Raw genomic sequence first — 6,436 nt, 5'->3', positions numbered from 1 at the left:
GAGATGAGCTCCCTTGGTGTAGTAGGTGAGAACATGGTCCCCGTCCTCCCTGTCTGGTCGCACGGCCCGCCGGATCAGCCTCAGAGTCTTTTTATGGTAGTACCTGGTCAGAGGTAGGGGACAGTCAAATATGGCTTACACAGCTGACCACCAGAATGTATTATTTCTGTGTAAACAGATAACATTTATTGAAAATTCATAAGATACTGCAATGAAAAGTTGTTTCTTTTTGTTTTTCCCTGAAAATGTCTTGTTAACCTTACATAATCTTTGACAACATACAGTTAGTACACACTCATGTATAGCTTCACATGATGTCGGTCGGCTATTCATATACAAAAAGAAAGTAGCATGACTTAGAATGGCTTACTGTACTATCTCTGTTGTAGTACCACTGGACTGGATACCGGCAGCCAGCATCCTGGTCAGGGCCTTGTAAAACACTGTCTCACACACCTCAACAGACTGGGATGGGTCCGCTCCTTCAGCTCAGAAAGGAGTGAGAGAGAGGACAGTAAGCACCATCTTAATGTGAGTGGTATGTTCATATTTACGTGTGAATCCAGATGTGTTTAGTGAAGGCAACATCTTAGTCGGGGATCTTCACCTTTCACACACTTGGAGAAATGCTGGCTGTCCGCCATCACATGCAGGAAATCTTGAAACCCCACCTCTCCTTCCTCTGAAGCCAAGAAACAAAAACAGCCAGTCAGCCAGCCTGTCAACTCATGTCAACTAAGGGAATGTGTAGGACTGCACCCCAAAAGGCAACCTATAGTGCACTACTTTTGACCAGAGCCCTATATGGGTACAAATGTCCCGCACTATATAGGGAACAGGGGGTCATTTGGGACACAAACTATTTTTATGTATTCTGTTCTAACATGTTTATAATGGAAAGCACGTTGTTATATTTTGGGGTAATTCCAGATACTGAGGCAGAAACATATGTCGTAGTCAGCCTTCTGCAGGGCTTTCTTCACCTCCTCTGGGCTGATACTGATCCCCACTCTGTCCAGCGTGGACGCCAGGCCCTCCTCATTGAGAGAGCCATCGCTGTTCTTTGCAAACTGCTCAAAGACTTCTTTGAAGGCTACAGGTGGTAGAATAGGCAATAGATATGATTGTTTGATTGTTGCCCATAACATAGGAACATCACTTCAAAATACATGTACAATAGAAGATCATCATTAATTAATTAATTTTTAAAAAGGGGTTTTGTATTGGTAGCTAGTATTAGTTGACAATAGAAGACAGGATAACAGTATGCATGCTACTTACCATCAGACTGGGCATCGATCTGGGGATCGTCAGGCACCGTAGTTGCCAGGTCTTCAATACGAGTCATGCCCCTACAGGCAAACAGGCACAAGCACATAGAGGTGTCAGGGAATAACAGTGACAGTTGTGGGGAACAGAATAGGTATGAATGGTAAGTATGGAGCAGAGGGTAGGTACTGACAATGAGTTTAGGAACTCCTCCAGGTCCTCTGTGTTGATGTTGCAGTCTGGCATCTCTGCCGTGGAATCGCCGGGAGTTTAACCAGAGCAGCTTTATCTGGCTTTGGCATTGGCTGGTTGGGCCTTTGCTGCAGCTCATCACGGGGTGGCAGGGTAGCCTAGTGGTTAGAGTGTTGGACTAGTAAACCGAAAGGTTGCAAGTTCAAATCCCCGAGCTGACAAGGTACAAATCTGTCGTTCTGCCCCTGAACAGGCAGTTAACCCACTGTTCCTAGGCCGTCATTGAAAATAAGAATTTGTTCTCAACTGACTTGCCTAGTTAAATAAAGGTTTTAAAAAATCACAGGGAATTATCCTCTTGGTGATATCCCTGGGTTTGAATCGCTCCAACTCTGACATCTGTCGGTTGGGACTTTGTTGGAGATTCTCACAGCGGATGGTTCCGCTTCTCTTGGTGATCTCTCTAGCTTTGAGTCTGTCTGAATCTGTCACGGCTTGGTTGAGTCTACACTGGATGTCGTAGGAGAGGGGTGCCCTCCTCCTACTATAGTCCCTGCCTCTGCCTTGCTCTGCTCCATGGAAGGACCCTTTTATCCAGGGTTCTTTGGCTATTGGCGGGATGTTATCTTCTTTCTGTTTACCTAGTTTGGTCTTGTAGAAGTCTTTGACTTTGCCCTGGACTTTGTCATCTTCTCCACTTCGACTGGGGCGTGACCAGCTGTACTTCGGTTTGGCCGGTAAGTTTTTCTGCATGACCTTAGCTCCAACACCAATCTCCTCTGGGATACCGGCCACCATCACAGTCTTATGGGCCTTTTCTGTCTTGGCAGAAAGCTTCACGCTGGGCCGGTCATTCTGAGTGAGAAGTGGGTTGGTGGTGGTCACAGCCACGGCTGTCTTGGGGAAGAGGAGTGGGAACTTGATCTTCTTCCTGCCGCTGTCAATGTTATCTGGGGATATAGTGGACTTCCCCTGGCGGACTTCAGCGTTAGCTCGCTCTGACTCCGAACTGGACCTGTCATCAGAGCTCCAAGACGGACTCTTCAGCCTCAGCTTCACTCGTAACCTTGACACCTTCTTCTGGGCCTCCTGAGAGAACAAAACCCTCCAATAAATGTGACTAGCAAAGTAAACCTCAATGGTGTAAAGTACTGAAGTAAAAATACTTGAACATACTGTAAGTCGTTGTTTGGGGTAGCTGTACTTCACAGTTGAAGACGGAAGTTTACATACACTTAGGGTGGAGTCATTAAAACTTGTTTGTCAACCACTCCACAAATGTCTTGTTAACAAACTATAGTTTGGCAAGTTGGTTTGGACATCTACTTTGTGCATGACACAAGTCATTTTTCCAACAATTGATTACAGACAGATTATTTCACTTATAATTCACTGTATCACAATTCCAGTGGGTCAGAAGTTTACATACACTAAGTTGACTGTGCCTTTAAACAGCTTGGAAAATTCCAGAAAATGATGTCATGGCTTTAGAAGCATCTGATAGGCTAATTGACATCATTTGGGTCAATTGGAGGCATACCTGTGGATGTATTTCAAGGCCTACCTTCAAACTCAGTGCCTCTTTGCTTGACATCATGTGAAAACCAAAAGAAATCAGCCAAGACCTCAGAGTACAAATTGTAGACCTCCACAAGTCTGGTTCATCCTTGGGAGCATTTTCCAAACGCCTGAAGGTACCACGTCCATCTGTACAAACAATAGTATGCAAGTATAAACACCATGGGACCACGTAGCCGTCATACCGCTCAGGAAGGAGACGCGTTCTGTCTCCTAGAGATGAACATACTTTGGTGCAAAAAGTGCAAATCAATCCCAGAACAACAGCAAAGGACCTTGTGAAGATGTTGGAGGAAACGGGTACAAAAGTATCTATATCCACAGTAAAACGAGTCCTATGTCGACATAACCTGAAAGGTCGCTCAGCAAGGAGGAAGCCACTGCTCCAAAACCGCCATAAAAAAGCCAGACTAGAGTTTGCAACTGAATAGGGGGACAAAAGTCGTACTTTTTGAAGAAATGTCCTCTGGTCTGATGAAACAAAAATAGAACTGTTTGGCCATAATGACCATAGTTATGTTTGGAGGAAAAAGGGGGAGGCTTGCAATCCGAAGAACACCATCTCAACCGTGAAGTACGAGGGTGGCAGCATCATGTTGTGGTGGTGCTTTACTGGAAGATGGACTGGTGCACTTCACAATATAGATGGCATTGTGAGGGAGGGAAATTATGTGGATATATTGAAGCAACATCTCAAGACATCAGTTAAAGCTTGGTCGCAAATGGGTCTTCCAAATGGACAATGACCCCAAGCATACTTCCAAAGTTGTGGCAAAATGGCTAAAGGATAACAAAGTCAATGTATTGGAGTGGCCATCACAAAGCCCTGACCTCAATCCTATAGAACATTTGTGGGCAGAACTGAAAAAGTGTGCACGAGCAAGGAGGCCTACAAACCTGACTCAGTTACACCAGCTCTTTCGGGAGGAATGGGCCAAAATTCACCAAAATTTTTGTGGGAAGCTTGTGGAAGGCTACCCAAAATGTTTGACCCAAGTTAAACAATTTAAAGGCAATGCTACCAAATACTAATTGAGTGTATGTAAACTTCTGACCAACTGGGAATGTGATGAAAGAAATAAAACCTGAAATAAATCACTCTACTATTATTCTGACATTTCGTATTCTTAAAATAAAGTGGTGATCCTAACTGACCTAAGACAGGGAATTATATACGAGGTTTAAATGTCAGGAATTGTGAAACTGAGTTAAAATGTATTTGGCTAAGGTGTATGTAAACTTCCGAATTCAACTGTATGTTTTTGACAACTTTTACTTCACTACATTCCTAAAGAAAATAATGTGCTTTTTATTCCATACATTTTTCTAACACCCAAAAGTACTCGTTACATTTTGAATACTTAGCAGGACAGGAAAATGGTCTAATTTACACAAGAGAACATACCCGGTCTTCTCTACTGCCTCTGATCTGGTGGACTCATTAAACACATACTTCGTTTGTGAATGATGTCTGAGTGTTGGAGAGTGCACCTTGCTATTCGTAAATTGGTGCCGTCTGATTTGCTTACTATAAGGAATTTGAAATTACTTATACTTTTACTTTTGATACTTAAGTATATTTTAGCAATTATATTTACTTTTGATACTTAAGTATATTTAAAACCAAGTATCAAGTAGTATTTTACTGTGTAACTTTCACTTTTACTTGAGTTTATCTGGACTTTTACTCAAGTATGACAACTGGGTACTTTTTCCACAACTGGTAAACGTACCCAAACACACAACACTCATTGATATGTCAATATAGCCGAGGGGGAAGCGTGATAAATGTAAATGTAAGAACCATACCAGAATAAGAGATATTACGTAGAAAACATAATGGTGACTGTAACCTTATTATATAGCTTTTTGATTTATCATGCCCTACAGGTGTATGTGACTTGACTTGCCTCTTTCCAGCTCCAGTCTTCCTCCATTGTTTGATGATATGACTGCTTGGCAGAATAAAAGTCAAGCTGCACCTGCCTCTGAGGGCTGGACTAAAAAAATGATAGGCCAATACTAAACTGGAAGGCTTCAGGTGGTGCCCTTAGAGAATAGGTATGAGGCTTCAGGTGGTGCCCTTAGAGAATAGGTATGAGGCTTCAGGTGGTGCCCTTAGAGAATAGGTATGACGCAAGAAGGCATCAAGAACTGAGTTGGTAACCCAGACACTGGTGGTGGAACCAGCCAAATGGATGTTAATCAAGACGCCTCTTGTTTTACATCCATTTGGCTGGTTCCACCACCACTGTCTCGGTTACCAACTCAGTTCTTGAGAGATCTCATTTAGAATCTCACATAACCAAATACCACTACCAAACAAATTCCAGAATTTACCAAAATAACACTTTGAAGACATGTTTGGAATTGGTACGAATATGTTATTTTGGAACAATTTGGATTATTGTTATACAATAAATAGCTTTAACCAACCTCTTAAAAGAGCATGATCATCAATAGGCCAGAGACGGAAAAAGAACCAAGCCTCGGGCACCAAAGGTGGCAGGGCATCTGATCCCGAATTCCACCCTGTACCAAATGGACAACGGATGGAATTTCCAAGTGAAAATGGAACCAATAGTACTGCTCCGTGTGTGGGGAATATGACTCAACTGTGACCCAAGTAGAAACAATGACGCGCCCACCGGACGCACCGCATCTCCTACGGCTATTTTCTGCCATTCTGCGACCGACTTACTTAGTGCCTGGTGAAACTGTTTAAAAGCTCTTTGCATCGCTCAGCAGGCTACATCGCTGGTGTTGGCTCAACAGCTTCCCCTTCCCCAATCCTAACATTAACCATTAGTAGGGGAAATGCGAAACTGGCCCAAGATCAACGTCTAGGGGCAACTTTAACTGGCCTAAGGTGTTTGTTTCGATAGGACATCATGGACTGTTGACAAAAACAAGTCCGTCATAAATAACAGTCCGAGATTAAACGAGAGAGGGGAACAATCGTGAATACCCTTCCTAGTTCCCGTTTGCTTCTATTTCTTTTCAATTCGTGTAACAGTGTTACAGTATCACAACAACTGGGTAAACTCATGAAACTACACCCATCATATCCAGTTGGTTTTACAGTTAATTGTTGTGATGATGTCAACTGAATCATTTCAAGGATGGGCCTAGCTGATGCAGTCCACTTGCTTTATCTAAATCGTGTCGCTGATAACTTATTTTGCTTCTCTCTCTCTCTCTCTGACAAGTAATATAGACATTTGGAGCTATAGAAATGCTATGTTAATTGAGCCGCCTATTCAAGAATTCCAGGTGTTTGTACACATTTCAGGTGAGTCTCATGGTTTTGGTGTTACATCTATACTGGTATGCATATTTGTCAAAACGCTCAATGAAGTACAAAATGTTCCTGTGTACCTACCCTAACTGATATTTT

Source organism: Oncorhynchus gorbuscha, linkage group LG16 (genome assembly GCF_021184085.1).
Source record: "Oncorhynchus gorbuscha isolate QuinsamMale2020 ecotype Even-year linkage group LG16, OgorEven_v1.0, whole genome shotgun sequence".
NCBI lineage: Eukaryota > Metazoa > Chordata > Actinopteri > Salmoniformes > Salmonidae > Oncorhynchus > Oncorhynchus gorbuscha.
The sequence above is the reverse complement of the archived record's forward strand: the minus strand, read 5'-3'. Positions refer to the sequence as shown.